The sequence below is a fragment of the Daucus carota genome, chromosome 6 (genome assembly GCF_001625215.2).
Source record: "Daucus carota subsp. sativus chromosome 6, DH1 v3.0, whole genome shotgun sequence".
NCBI lineage: Eukaryota > Viridiplantae > Streptophyta > Magnoliopsida > Apiales > Apiaceae > Daucus > Daucus carota.
Window position 1 is genome coordinate 19,316,287 of NC_030386.2, and position 17,420 is coordinate 19,333,706.

Genomic DNA, 17,420 nt, shown 5'->3' on the forward strand with positions numbered 1-17,420 from the left:
TAAGGTGAAATAAAGTCAGGAACATAATGACTTTCATGGACTGTTAAAATTAATTTTAATCTCATTTTTTTGCTGCTTTTGAAAACAGACAATAAGTGACGCGCGAGGCAAAAGAAAGTCCAAAAGATATATAAGCATGTGCATTTTCTTGGGCCGAGTGGATATCGTGCAAAAAGGACTAAGTGGTCCATTGAGGATCCCATAGCTAGTCTGGAAAATTCGAAATCTCTTGACCCGTCGATTTTATCGAGCAATCGTAGTGTACGTAATTATGACTGGGTTAGAGCGAGGGACGGATCTACACTGGGGCAGTGGGGGTACTTGCCCCCATTAGATTCTGTAGTGTTTAATATTTTCCACTATACATATATCCTCAATTACAGTTTTGACCTAGTAGTTCAAGCTTGAGTATGGTACAGAGTTTGTTTAGGTTCGAGTCCTGTGCAGCAGTAGTAATTGTTCACATGTTTCCTTACTACACTCTCGTCCTACTATACTAGGCTACAAAAAGGTTTTGCCCCCTCATTGTTCGAAACCTGGCTCCGTCCTTGGTTAGAGCACGTATAATAAAGAAGGAAAGTGGCGAATATTACATCCCAAATAGTTAGACTGAGGAAGTGTTCGAGAAAATGGTGAGTTTCGCATTTTAAGTAAAGTCAATTTTGCATCTCACATGCACCTGACTAAACAGTATATATACTTGCATAATTAGGCATTAGTCCAACAAAGTAGTACTTAAATTGAATTACAGACAAAAAAATATCTTCCAAATTCACAAGCAACTGACTTTTATTAAGGTGCGTAGCTGGTATGGCATGGGACCTCCTTTATTTCCTAAATTTTGTGATGTAGAGTACAGAAGCTTAATGTGATTTTGAAGTGGCCTCAGTTTGGACTTAATAAAAGTCATGTGATTGCTGGCCGTTTGGGAAACACAATTTGGGAGTTGAGTACTACCACTTTATTCATTACTAAAGAAATTAAAATTTTAATATATATGTATATGCGAATTAATTTATTGGTATGTACATGAGTATAAGGAATGATTTTCTGCGTACACATTTATTGTCATTGCAACTATAGTGATAAGATGACTTGTGAACATGTGGCTTGAACACTGGGAGCATTGCTTTAATCTCTGTATATATGTGAAGAGAAGTTCTAAATTTAGTTAAGTGCCATGAGCTCAGAGACCTTGTCAAGTGGTGTTATCACGGCCTTAAAAGTACTCATCACTAGTATAAACACCCGTCCTTGTAGTCGAAGTTGTCTAGAAGGAGACCAGACACCTAAGAAACGTTTCTTTTTTTTGCCTGACCTTTACATAGAGCATATAACACTATTCTTCATGTTGAAGCATAATAAATTATTAGGTGACCTTGGTTTGGACTTAGATTTTTCAACTTGTGGGGCTAAGAAAATATACATCTTTTGAGTCACTAAAAAAAAACACCACATATATAAGTGTAACATTTTCAGTAGGTGAATGTTGGACATCACTCCAATTTATTTATTGTTAAAGAAATATAATATATTAATTTATTGTGAATTCTGATGTACAAAAAATTATGAGAAATTTATTGCAAGTAATCTCACAATACATGTTAAATATCTGTCTAAACTTGCTGCAAGTGAAATAGGAATCAATAGGCCAATCACAGAAAAACTAATAAAAAATGAATTGATATATCAGTTGTCCGGTTTCTATATACACAACATTTGCGCTTAAACAATCAGCTCGGATCATATATTAGTACTCGGTCCTTTTATAATAAAATTTGCTTACACTTATCCTATGAATTCTCATCATTTTTATATTAGTACTCCACTTATGTCCTTTTATAATGAAATATGCTTACATATATCCTATGAATTCTCACCACTTTATATCATTTTTATCATACAGGGTGAGTTGCAGAAACAAGTTATAGATGGATCTTGGAAGCCAGAGGGTCATGATAATATTTTATCACGGACATGGGACGTAAGGAACATGGAGGACATGTTAGACACAATTACACAAGAGACACCAAAAAAGTTCAGAATGAGTGTAATGAAAAATTAAGATGATGAACACAAAACTTCAAGGGATATATCTTTCATCATTTAAAACATACGGGCTTGTCATTTTCGGAGGATAATTTCTTGAATGATATCGGAAACCGAGGGCATGATATTTTTCGAAGCAGCTGCATCAGTGGAAGAACAAGATCATATATCAGAGCTAAAGGTACAATAATAGTCTAGTTAGTTTCTATATTGTAATTGTCTTAATTTTCTTTATTTATAGGCTTAGGGCAGTGTATTCCCGTCTAACAGTGAAGGCAGCAACATGATTCATAATAATCCACTTGCCCCTCGGAATATTAGAGTATCAGTTGATGTCTTGATGATGGTGTACTAGAATTTCAACAGTCTCCCCTTCTAGTGCCACGCAATGAACATGAAACGATAGGAAATGCTGAGGGTAGTTTTGTACAGTGGCCTAAAGACCTCGTGATATTAGGATAGGTATATAATTTATATTTAGGTATTGGTTTTTTTTAAATTTAACTGCCTTGTTATGTGCTTCTAATTGTGATTGATTAGGATCCCATATTATTGGAAAATAAAAAAGGTCATTACAAAAGCTCGAAAGATGTTGTCACAAGGCCTAAGAGCAAAGGTTAAGCAATTCAAAGAATAAAGGCCTTTGTGACGAAAATTCAACTCAAAATTGTCGATCCTTACACTGCTTGCTTGAGCAATCTGGTCAAAAGGTACAACATTTACTTTTGAACAAGATGGAAAACCTCCTGTATACGTGACATGCCCTTTTTTTATAATCCTAAATTTAAAAAAAAAAATCAATCATCACATATTTTATAGGTATATAATTTTTAGTTATTATTTGATTTTTTATTAAATATTCAAATTAAACCCGAACCGAAACCCGAAAAAATCCGACGTAACGGATTTGGATATGATTTGGATCTTCATTTTAGATATCCAAAAATGCGGATCTGAACCGACCCGAAATATAATGGATCGGGTCTAGATATCAAGATACACGATCCGATAGTTGGCTTAGACATTTGGCGGGGCTTAAAAAAATTGCAAATTCTGGGCGCATAGTGCCTCCGCCCCTGATTACTTCTTTATTTTATTCTGGTCCATTTTGGAATACACACACATATTAAGAAAAAAGTTGGTTAGATAGAATCTTATCTCATGTATCATTAATTATTGCATTGATAAGTGAGAAGATAGTTGAGTTTCAAAAAAATCACAATAAATATAGGGATTTAGTGCATTGAGAAATAAGAATAATATTGAGTTTCAAAAAAAACACAATTAATATGTAGATAAATTTCTATTGAAAGAAAAGAGGGACAAGTATTTTGGGACAATTTTTTTTCCAAAAGATACATATAAATTGAGACGGAGGGAGTATTAAATTTGATAGGTCCCGCCAATTTACCCACTTTTCAACTAAATTTACTCATTTTTACTACCTTTTCTTAATATCCATGAAAGTCAAACAAACTCACATAAAAATGAGACGAAGGGAGCAATGTTTATATTTTGTTAGGTTCAAAGTATCGTAGAAGGGGGGGTTGAATACGATACTCACTACAATTTAAAATTCTTTCGAATCTTGCGGATATATAAATTGCAGTCCTGTAATGGGTTTCGTGTTCCGGATATATATTGGGTCAGTTTCTAAGGATATTTAAATATTAAACCAACACACAATATTTTCAAGGTATATCTGTATATTGATAAATACCTCGAAGGGTGCTATAAATCCAAACCCGAAAGTTCGGCTACAATGGCCACTACTCTCAAAATTACAAACTCTAACCGCTACGGATATTTTTATTACAAAGCTAGGCTAGGGTGTATATATAGTGGGAGTAGCCGTGCAGAGCAATATACATATACATATGTTTAAAAACATATATACATATATATTATATATATTATATTTAACTAAATATACATATATACATATATAATTATATTTGTACATATACAAATATATAAGTGCACACATATATAAAATGTCACTTCCTGATATGGCTTTCTGTGGAAGCTTTGACATATGGCATTTGAGCAATAAGCTTTGGCATAGCTGATGGAGACTAGGCATTTGACTTGGCTTGGATTTGGAACAAATGACTTGTTATGACTTGATCAATTCTTCGATTGATAAATACTTTGCAAACTCCGTACGTGCTGACGCTTAGTGCACTGGTCTGGTTCACAAGCGACTAACACTGAAGTCAAACATTGTACCGTCTTTGTCAGCAAACATTGATCAGTCGGTTCCGGGTTAGTTTATGCTTCAGTTTGTTGATTATAAATAACCAACCAAGATATATAGAAATATCTTGTTTCAGGGGTTGCACTGAAATCTTCTGAGTACTTAGACAACATCTTCCTTGCTTCCACAATCTTGAATACTCCAATCTTTATTCTTCACCGAGGCATGAACATATTAATGAACTTTTTCCAGTGAACTTATTCCTTCAAGACTGTAGATGGCTTCTTCAACCTTTGTCTTCGTATCTTCCGATTCCGGTGCAGACGTAGTGTTATTTACTTGTCATGTTCTATTGTTGAGTTATCATCCCTATGTAGCAGATAGGGTTGTCTTTACATTTAGACTTACAATCTCCCCCTATTTGTTTGTTAATCATAACAAGCAAATCCTCTGGAGGATAACTCAACTAACACTAGAAAAAGTATTGTCCTGGACTAGTAAATAATGCTACAATGTTTCTGGATCATATAATACAATTCCAGATTTCATGAATAGAAATAATAGATGTGCATATCACCTTTATTTCTCTGGTTCTTGCTTACCTGCCAGATAATCCTCATAGTCTGTCTTGAAGAGAATTCAAAACATTCCATTATGCAAAGAACAATCAGCAGCTTCTTTAAATTCTTCAGTGGTGATGAATAAGTTCCTGTCTACCACTTACTGAAGAATAAATGTATCACCATGATTCCTCACAAGTAAAGAACAAGTCTTTGCTTATGCTTCTTCCTCTAACAAAGATAGTGGTGAACCAATACCACTACTTCCTAGGAATCATACCACGTACCACCTGAATAATATTGCAATACATTGGTGAGGTGTACATGAGTTATTTACTTCTCCTCCCATTACCTGAATCAGGTTCCCCTTAGTGATAAGTAGCTATCTTCCTTAGATGAAAGATCAATCCTCCTCCTTAGTTGAAAGATGAATCTCCCCTCAGTAGTACACAGCTAAAGAGTAGTTTAATCCTCCTTAGATGTAGACAGCTAAAGAAAGCTAACTTACTTTTTCTTCCCCCTTTCTTATATTCTCCCCCTAAATATATTCTCCCCCTTAGTTATGGAATCCTCCGAAGATATGTGGTATCAAATATGGTCAAGGAACGTGTACAATACTTCCTGTACCAAAAGATAATATCCCCGTAGAGAACTAAAAACCGCTAAAGCTGGGTTTGAATAAAGAGTTCAGAAGAAGGGTTTAATTTGGTTGGGTTATGGAAAAGTAATGAGTAAAATCTGACAATCGTGTCCCTTTGGTGTTACCAAATGATAAAGCTTCCCGATATTGTTAGGTCGCAATACCAACTGTTAGATCCCTAGTAAGGTTTCGATAACATCTTCAACATGGCTCCAACGGCAGTCAGTCGAACATTTCAGTGAAAGTATCCACTTTGCGTTTAGGTATAAATTTGGTAATCAGTGGTTATCTCACTAAACGTTCTGCAGGTGTATCACTCAACACTCAATTTTCTCTTGGTTTTTGGGTAAGGGTGTCACTCACGAGTTCTGGAAGTGTATCCCTCCACACAAATACTAAGCTTCCAAAATGCTGAGTACCTGCAAAAAAATCACCTTAGCCACCCTTAAAGGGGGTCACGGGTGGTGCAATGGGAGTTCGTAATTCCCAGTCCCTGCAGACTCATCAGATAAATCCGAATCATGGTCCACAAGTTGCCAACCACTAAGTGGCTTATCCAATTAAGGATCCAGAGTTGTTTGCTCTGGGAGGTTAGACAAAGGCTTAATTATGGCAAAGGCCTAAGTCCTCCTCAATGTCTATGAAGACACTTGATTCAAATGAATCATCAACCATAAGTTCACACCGTGAAATGGAATGAACTATAGTTGCTTCCGTCAATTCTTTCAACAACTTGTGAGCTTTCAATACCAATTATTATTATATGTACCTCACAAGTGTTTCACTCTTCTCAATATCCTATGTGTTTGCACTCACTCATGCTCACCTATTTCTCATTCTGATATCTCACTGGTTCTTCTCAGAATCTCACCAAGTGTTTGGCTCACAGTGTTTCTCTCAGCACTCAAAGTATGATCTTCTGTACCTGCATGAGAAAATCACCATAGCCCCTTCAAGAGAGGTCACTGGCGGTGCAATGGGGTTTCGTAAATCCCCGATCCTCAACTGACTCATCAATAAATTGACTCATAGTCAGAGAGTTGCCGATCTCCTATAAATAGGAAATCCATTCCGATTGGATCCAGATCTGTTCTTATCTGGGGAGGGAGACGAGAATCCTGAAGATTTGGCAATTGAGACCCTCGTTTCCTCCTTACACCTATAAAGGCATCAACCATCTTATTTACCGTAAAATGGTAAATGAAGAAGTTGCTTCTGGAACAAAACCTTTAACCTTACTATGCACTCTCTTGTATTGTGTCCATAAGATTTTCTGTTTAGGCTCTTCATCAGTGATTACTGATGATGGGCTTGACTCAATACAAGATGCTCTGGCTGACGAGCGAATTTCAATGGACTCATCCTGTTGAGAGAATGATTCCAGAGACTGTTTAATTGCCTTTTCAACTCTATCTTCTTTTGAGAGAATACAGATGAGCAACAGTTACCTCAATTTTCAAAACACCTTTTCTCCTTGAGAGGTAGAGTTGTGGGTACACTATCCCTCACATCCTTATTTGCTGCAACAAGTACAGTTTCTCCCTCATTGACCTCTAGTCTAATAAGTTCATTATCGCTCCAAGGGGAAAGTTGGGATGTGTTCTGAATTTGGTTTTATGGTCTGGGATAAATATTGTTGGTTTTCAACCTTATGACTATCTAGGAAAGCCAAGAGGCTGATTAAGTTCCGATGAACAGAGAGATATAAATGCACTTTAGAAAATCTATGATTTTGAATGAAAGCAATTGCATTTAATCTTTTGAGGAAAAATGAATCAGTTGTGATTGTAAAAATGATTTTCATAAAGAATGACAATCACAACTGATGAAAGAATCAAAGTTTTCCATTAAAAACTGGTTTGAGTACGAGAGTCTGAATCTATGCATAAAAGGTTTAAATGAACTTGTCTTTGAAAAAGACACAGACTCCTGTTTCTCACTACAATTTAAAAAGGAGACAAGAAAATTTATGCGCTACAGTGTATAAAGCACTCACCACAATAATTAGTGAAAAGGCCTCATACTAGCACATTGTCAAAACAGACGCGGCAAGTGACAAAGATCACCAAGTACACAAATACAAGATAATCAATGTCTAGTCCTATGACGCTACATGTATAGATGCAAAATATTCTAAGAAATATTTATGAAATAGAGTAGTGGATACCAATTGCTGAAATCAATTGATAAGAAAATTTTATTGAAGAAACTCACCACTCCAGAACATAAATATGAGACTGAATAAAGATTCTGTTGTCTCCCTTGTACTCAGAATATTAAACACCTAAAATATATTAGCACCAGTGGTTTTAAGAAATATGCACAATATTTCACCAGTGCCAATACATCACAATCAATTCGCAAATAAAACATCAATAAAGCATCAAAAAGAGATACCAATTAAATATTTCAAAACGTGAATTAAGCATGCTTCTATTATTCTATCAAAGTCAATCATGAAACAAATAAGCATATAATTGTGGATCACAATTTAACTAAGATAAAATAATAATTACCTACGCGATATCATATAATTATCAGATCAGCATATAACAACTAAAATCATGACAATCATACAAAGATATTCGCAAGCCCGAGGGAAAGTTGAAGAAAAGTTCACAAGTCCTATACATGTAAGCATTGAGTACAAGTAAACTCACACAACTCCTCGCAGAAAATATTAACAATTAATATTAGTGATATACATATAAGCATGCAAAATATCACTAACACTAAAAGTATCACAACTATATGCAGTTAGACATGAAATAAAATATCAATTAATAAATCATCAAATATCCAACACAAATAGTTATGCTTCAAGTATATACACTAATATAAATGGATTCAGCCTAGAGAGAATCTAAGTAACTCCACAAATACTAGTATATCATGACTAAATTCTAACTAGATTCTAACCACATACCAATTACTCATACAAGTCACAAGTCTAGAAACAAATAAGTCATGCTTCAGATTTTATACCTATAAAAATGAATTCAACCTAGAAAATAATCCTAAGTATGTTCACAAATACAGATATGTCACGACCAGATTATGACAAACTTCTCTACTAGATACCAATTGTTAAAGAAGTATAGTTCAAGAAAAATAACATAATTAAATAATGCTTCATGTCATCTCTAATCATTTAAATCATGAACATTTAAGTCACTTAATTGTGATCCACCATAATTTAAATAAATTGAAATAACAAACACTCATGCTAAAACATATAATCACCATCTAAGCATGCAAAGCAATAAACATGGCAATCACATATAATAGCAAAAAGCACGAGGTACTGGATTTTAAATAAATTCACAAGTCCTATGTATAGACAATTTAATACTCATGAATTCATTCAAGAAATACGATAGACATGCTCATGAAAGAAGTAATACCTTATGTCAACGAGCACTAGATCGAGCAATAGGTCCTTAGGTTCCAATAGCAAGATCCATAGGTTCCAGGGAGTAGAGAGTGCTTTATAGAGTTGCTGGAAATGGAGTTATTTCCTTGTTCTTGACATCTTCTTATTATAATAAGAAATCAACCTCCTTCCACGAATGACAGCTTCATGAGAGAATAAATCCCCTATCTTTCTGACAATCTGTAAAACAATATCTATATAGTTGTATAGGTTAAGCACAGTATCTTTAGGGTACCATTCCAATAGATTAGGCAATCCCCAAAAATAACTATAAACCTCTTAACAACTAATTGGATAGGTTCTCCAAAATCTACCCAGAACCATGAGCATTAACATAAAGAAAATATAACATGTGATCATTTTTCAGTTAAGTAAAGTGATGAGTTGAATACCTCTAAGACTTGACATTTCAGTGGATGTACCTTTCTTGTATTGATCAAGTTCAGTGGTTGTTGGCTTAAGTCTTGGCAGGTCTAGAATCTTCCAAAATGCGCATATTCAAAAGATCCTTGACTTCCTTTTATTGCCATCATTCTTTAGACTAGCTAGTAGACCATAAAGAATTTCAACTTTCCAACAAACTCATCATATCACTAATCTGCATTCACTTAGCAATTATCTTGCACAAGTGACGTTAGTCCACATATAAGATAATCATGGTATCACAGCACATATAGTCTTATTGTGTGTGCCTTGTATCATGAGAGGTAATAATTTGGATACCGAATATGACTCTAGCAAACAGATATTAAAATAATATGCTAGTCAGAAGTCATACCATGTCCGTGACGATCATCAGGACTTGGATAGCAACTCAATGAGAGCTGATGAAGAAAGTCCTTGAAATGTTGTATGAATATTCATCTTCTAGCTCACCGTAATATCCTGAACCCGAGTCTCGTCAATGGTGCTTTAGTTCAATCATGAAGGTCGTTGAGTCCCCTAAGATGTAGAGTCCTGAACTTGAAGATTCTATTTCCATCATCTTCATAACCTTCTCTTTTGAAGTAACTCTAAGCAACCAAATTGGCTTGTCCCTCGTAACAGAGCCAAAAACATCCAGTTGGAATCTAAATACCCGACAAGTACTAAGTACTAAATTGTCATTAGGTTAGGTATTAGAATTCGCACAATCTGCTTTACAACTTGATTGAGATCATATTGTTGTGCAATCACTCAATCTGGATCCCTTTAAGAGCTTCTGAATCTTCCTCAAGTTTCACTTCAGATTGAAACCTAAAGAAACAACAGTCTTTGACAATAGCTCTCCCAGTCTTCAGTTCACCATTAGGAACATTTAAGAACTAGAACCCGGGAATGATATTGACTCCAAACCCTTTGTCTAAGCAGATACGTTCTTGATATGTCATGTTCATCTTCAATATGGTGTTGAGTTTGACTAGTGAATCCACCAAATGCTCCCCCTAAGCTGTTGCTGGGATCTCCTTAATAATCCTTATCCTTGCAAAGAGATTCTGCTTGGATCTGGATCATTATTAAACCAATACTATCACCTTTAACAGCTTGGAGCAAAATGTCGTTCAATGTCCCGTATAGACTTACAATCACCTTCTGTTCATTAATCATAATCACCCTGTAGACTGTAGACTCCATAGAGTAGCCGAGGAAAGTATTCTTTGATCTTCAAATGCAAGACTTGCAAAGAGGCATTTTCCTCCAAACACATACCAAGAGTTTGTGTTTGCTTATGATTGGCCACTGACAAGAATGGTGTCTTTCTGGATTTATCAATGATCAGGGTTCATCTTGATCAACCTTCATTTGTGACGTCTTGTCCTTCGAATACATACGAACAACACGAAAGAATCTAGAGTAGTCAATGATCATCGCAAAAAGATATCTGGCTTTGTTTGCAGACATGACATTAGCCGATCCGTAGAAATCCATACGTATCATCTGAAGCGGCTCAGTAATGTTGATCATATCTTTGCTTCTGTGTGATGCTCCTTCGACTTCCCTATTTTGACATAACTCATATCCTTCATCCAATTTGAATTCCAGATGAGGTAGTCCTCTCACCAATTCTCTTCTTACTAATAAAAAGAGCTCCTTGTTTTGACATACAAGTTTGAGAGCTTCAAGTGCCATAGCTAATACTCATCTGATGAAGCTTCACTATCAAAACAGCTCACTCCATCTTCAGTTGAAGTTCCATATTAGCTACGAGTAAAATTCACATCCTTCCTGATTTAAGATAAAACACTATTCCATGAACTGACATAATGTCCTTTGTCAGAGAACCGTCTGATACTAGGAATGTGTGTTTTGACTTCTTGCAAGAAAGATATGCTTCCATGATGACATTCCAGGAAAGCAGGCATGTCCCGCAAGAGAATCTTTGTTGTCATCTTTCAAAGATTATTGACGGAACTGCTCACATGATCACATTTGCTAACAGGGTACTTTTGGTGAATCATATGATTTCAGCTACTCGGCAAACAGAGTGCACCAAAAATCATATGGAACATATGTAACCTGCAATCACAAATGGAAAGAGTTTTATGGTCCCCAATCATAACCAGGTCCGGATGGATTAGAGATTTTTCTTTAACAATGGTAACAACAGAAGCAACCTTAACATGCTAATTCTTATCTAGACATTGCCCTAATGTGATTCTCAAACATGCTTTTCTAAAATCAATGCAAGTACAAAGACATGCATTCATGACATGAAAATAAGCAGACATGATGTTGAATACGCATGGCAACCAATCAAAGATAAGACAAGAGCAAAACAGGCAGTTATGCAATTCAGAAGATTCAGTACTCTCTACTTAAACCAATCAACACAAGTGCAACAGGTAGCAAGTAGAATTTCAGATATTCAATAATCTTCTAAGAGCATAAGGATCTGATTCCACTCTGTTGTTATATGGCATTATACTATCTCTATTACCTAAGTCAGTTTTAGATCTAACATGAAGTTCTAATAGTTCTACTGACATAAGGTAGACATTCCATCATAGAACAAATAAATTCCTTAACAAACAATTCAGACTAGATAAGCAAATCTAATTGTACTAGGGAATCTGAAAGTAAGTGTTTTAACAAAGTTATACATGCTAGGATCATAAACCCCTAAAACTAAGAGGCGTGTTCCAAAGGAAAGCTTCTAATCTCACCATTGCAAATAATCAAATCCTAAATATTCATACACATGTTAAGAATCTGCTAAAGACACATGCACAAGATTATCATCAAACCTAGTTACTAGAGAAGTGATCTAGCATACTAGTTCAACATTATTTGTTGTGATGCTACCATGCTTGTGCTTGTGTATTAAACATTTCTACTCAGAAATTTATAACATGCTTTGAATATAAAGAAATATGTATTGCATAGTTAGAAAGAATTCGTACCTGAGATGTGCGAGTCGAGTCATCTTCAGAGAATGCTAGGATAGCCAAATAACCATAATCATCCTTCTCATCAGCAACTGATCCATCTCACACCTTTCCTTATGTAGCATAAGAACTTGTTATGATGCTCAAAGCATCCACTTACATTTCAGACAAGCCCCATCATCCTTGTTTGTCGAGGCTTCAATATATATAGCAACCCTTCTTTGCTAAAGATACCAATAAATATTGTGTAACTGACCAACTCAGTTTTCAAACAACCTGTCGAACTGAACCCCGAAGAGTCTCCGCTTGAAACCAATGGATTCCATCTGAATCTGATACGACTAAACCTCTCAGACAGTGTTATACTAATCCTTGAAGTTTTGTCCTCACATTCTTTAAAAGTGTTAACTTTCGTCAACTTGAGCTTCCTCAAATTCAGAAGCTATAAACTCTTCTGTTCAATCCTAAGGATCTGTCATTAATGCACGAAACTGATGTGATGCGGTAGTAACTCGATAAATATATCCTTAAACCTCCACAGTTCTCTGTCTTTGGTTTAGTTGATTCTGGATGGATTTAGCATTGATATAATTCACTGTGTAATTGTGTATATCCCTGAATCACTGAGTTAGATTGAAATCCCTTGAAGATTCGTCCGCAAAAACTTCTCTTTTCCTACTACTAGTGGTGCCATTCAAAGTTGACATTCCGAGCCCTGGAAAGATGCTTTATTGCAGATGTAGCAAATTCCCATCCTGATCTGGTGATCTGATAATCAAGTCGGAGTAATTTCTCAGATCAAGGCCTGAAGTACCTTCTTCAAAATCCACTGTTAGTAGTACCAAATTAGTCTTCAATGGAATCTTCTTCGAATCACAATCAGCTTTGTTGAACATAGAAAAACTGCTTCTAACAATCCTTTGAGTAATCAATTGGATTGGGTCATCAATGTACTTCCATTACCGGTTCTGAGAATTTGGTATTTGAAAGCTCGGTGTTTGTCTTGTGTAATCCTGATCTGTCTCAACTAGATGTCAATCTGATTTGTCTTGGAGTAGAATAATTAAGAAGGTTACGGGACACTTGATTATTTAAACTAAGTTTAAATTATAAAGAAAATAAATTTAAAAATAAGTTTTAAAAGATGAAAGAAAATAAAGTATAATATAAACTTAAACTTAGTTAAATCTATAAAGTAAATTTAATTTTCAAGTGTAGAACAAATTTATTTCAAATTCATTTAGTAAATATATTAAAATTTATTTGATAAATTTAATTTTTGAAAATATTCAAGTGTCTCGTCTCCAATTAAATCATAGCTTCCAGAACAAACTAAATTGAACCCTTGAACTTGAACTTATATCCATAATCAGTTAAATCCTATTAAATTTGTATTTTATATTTTAACTTAAATTTAAATCACAAACTATAAAAAATTTAAATAATAAATTTATAAAATTTATGATAAACTTAGGGGTCGTTTGGTTCGCTTCGGGGAAACGGAATGGAATCCAGAAAGGGCAACGCGGAGGAAGGAAAGGAATGATCCTTAATTGTTTTACTTGTTTGGTTTTGTTGCAGAAACGGAATGGAAATTTGTGTGATTAATTTTATATTCGATTTTTTTAATATTATATGATTTCAAAAGAGTTAAATGTATTCATATCTATAACAAGATAATTTATTTACATTCTAATGAATTAATATAATTTATTTAACCATACTATTAATTTCTAAAATAAATTTAAGCAAATTTATTAAATGAATTTAGTAAAGTTTATAAAGTAAATTTAACTAAGTTTATAAGATAAATTTAATTAATTCATAATAAACTCAATTATTAAGTTTAAAATAAATTAAATCAAATTTATAGATTAAACTTATTAAAATTTAAAATATAAATTTATAAGTCCCGGTCCAAAGTTCAGTATCCGACAGATAATCCTTGTTTAGGCCTACACACAAATTCAACAACACAAACCGGAAGAACATTTCCCCTAATCAAATATCAAAAGCTAGGTTCTTGATTTTCCGTACGATAAGGATCCTGATTTGTATATCAATCAGCCTGCTCTGATACCAATTGTTAGGTCCAAAGTATCGTAGAAGGGGGGGTTGAATACGATACTCACTACAATTTAAAATTCTTTCGAATCTTGCGGATAAATAAATTGCAGTCCTGTAATGGGTTTCGTGTTCCGGATATATATTGGGTCGGTTTCTGAGGATATTAAAATATGAAACCAACACACAATATTTTCAAGGTATATCTGTATATTGATAAATACCTCGAAGGGTGCTATAAATCCAAACCCGAAGGTTCGGCTACAATGGCCACTACTCTCAAAATTACAAACTCTAACCGCTACGGATATTTCTATTACAAAGCTAGGCTAGGGTGTATATATAGTGGGAGTAGCCGTGCAGAGCAATTGTCCATTTCATCCCGAAGGATGATTGAATTGTGAGAACCACAATCACTTATTTATAGGCTTCATAAACTAACCATGGTTACTGAGTTCGTCCTGGACGAATTGAGTTCGTCCTGGACGAATTCATATGTAACTGTGGTTAGTTAAATACAAATTATCCAGAAACTAACTCCACAATACTGAAGTTACGCCAATTGAAAGTCAAAAGTTGTTCCTCAGTCAAATGTTGTTCCTTAGTCAAATGTTGTTCCAGTCAAACCTTGCGCCTGGGTCAAACCTTGTGCCGGAGTCAAACCTCGCGCCTGGGTCAAATGTTGCGCCAACGTCAAACCTTGCGCCTGGGTCAAATGTTGCGCCAAGGTCAAACCTTGCGCCTCACAGTGTATAGAGTATACTGGGACTTAGAAAAAATTCTAAGGCAAATATGAACTTGCTCCACCATTGTAAATGTTTCCCTTGTTATCACTCCCTGGACCAAGTTGACTTGAGTTTGCTCCTCCATAGTAAATGCTTCCTTACTTAGCCAAATTAGCTCAAATCTTGAGTTGGCACAATTCATATATTATATATTATATTATATTCATAATATTCTATAAATATATGTATAAATAAAGATATATATATATATATATATAGATATTATAAATAATATTTATATAAACATATAGTAATATATATACATATATTTAAATATATTCTCATATATTTAAATATATATAATATACATATAATTATATGTAAATATAAATATAAATATATATATAGATATATATAATTACCTATAGATATAAATATACATATATTTATGCACATAATATAATATATATATATATACACTTAAATATATAAATGTTTATGTAAAATATAAATACATATATTATATACATATATATTTATTTAAATATATATACATATAAATATACATATACATATGTTTAAAAACATATATACATATATATTATATATATTATATTTAACTAAATATACATATATACATATATAATTATATTTGTACATATACAAATATATAAGTGCACACATATATAAAATGTCACTTCCTGATATGGCTTTCTGTGGAAACTTTGACATATGGCATTTGAGCAGTAAGGTTTGGCATAGCTGATGGAGACTAGGCATTTGACTTGGCTTGGCTTTGGAACAAATGACTTGTTATGATTTAATCAATTCTTCGATTGATAAATACTTTGCAAACTCCGTACGTGCTGACGCTTAGTGCACTGGTCTGGTTCACAAGCGACTAACACTGAAGTCAAACATTGTACCATCTTTGTCAGCAAACATTGATCAGTCGGTTCCGGGTTAGTTTATGCTTCAGTTTGTTGATTATAAATAACCAACCAAGATATATAGAAATATCTTGTTTCAGGGGTTGCACTAAAATCTTCTGAGTACTTAGACAACATCTTCCTTGCTTCCACGATCTTGAATACTCCAATCTTTATTCTTCACCGAGGCATGAACATATTAATGAATTTCTTCTAGTGAACTTATTCCTTCAAGACTGTAGATGGCTTATTCAACCTTTGTCTTTCTTATCTTCCGATTCTGGTGCAGACGTGTTATTTACTTGTCATGTTCTATTGTTGAGTTATCATCCCTATGTAGCAGATAGGGTTGTCTTTACATTTAGACTTACATATTTTTCATTACTAACTTTTAACAGATTTTTGTTTCTAGCTTCGGTAGTTTTTAACGTGACTACATGTCATCTTCTTGTTTTTTTCATTTATATATATACTAGTTCAGAATCTGTCCTTTACGACGATTCTTTAATAATACATGAACAAACAATATTTGTAGAATAAAGTTAAACTTTATTAAATATTTCAATTTAATGCTAATATTAAGATTAAAAAAAATAAAATTAGACTATAAATTATGATTAAAAATATTGAAATATGTTTTTACATAATTTTAAACTTTGATAGATTTCTTTTATGAATTGATCAAGCAAGATGACTATATATTATAATAAAATCATTATGTTTAAAACACATGTTGTGGTGTCATGTAGAATGTGTTATACTAATCGATTTCATCACTTCTATTCCATCCATCACCTGGTGTTCTCTTCATCTTCTTTTCTTTTCATCATGAGCAAACTTATCAAAATAAATAATAATATAATGATAAGTTAAACATTCAAAACATATTCATAAACTAAATATTTATATGATAAAATATTATATTACACTTGCAGTCAAAGAGATGAATCTATGTGTACGTAATCTATAATAGATTAGAATGTACCTTTGTCGATTGCTTTGATTCATACTCTTGTTTAAAAGTTCATCTCGACTTAAAAATTTCTGCAATTGTGAAATTGTGTTAGTATAATGTAACTCTTTATTGTATTACACAAAAAACTAAAAAAACATTAAAGTTAAGAATGTGTGACCTCAATTTATAGGAATTTATTGATTATCCCTAAAATGCATATATGTTTAATACATGAAAATATTGAATTATCAAAAGTTTTTTATGTTTATGATATACACACTTCCCAAAAATTTGCACAGTCTTGGAAGACAAAATATTATAATCAAAAATTTTCTTCCAATGATTTCGAATATAATTCAAAAATTTCATAAAATTAGAAAAATAGAACTTACCAAATATTATAATTTGAAACTACCTTCCAATAATTTCGAAACCGAAAAAATAAGTTTTAAAATTTTTCTTCCAATACCAGAATAGGTAATTTTTGAACTTTCACCTCCCAA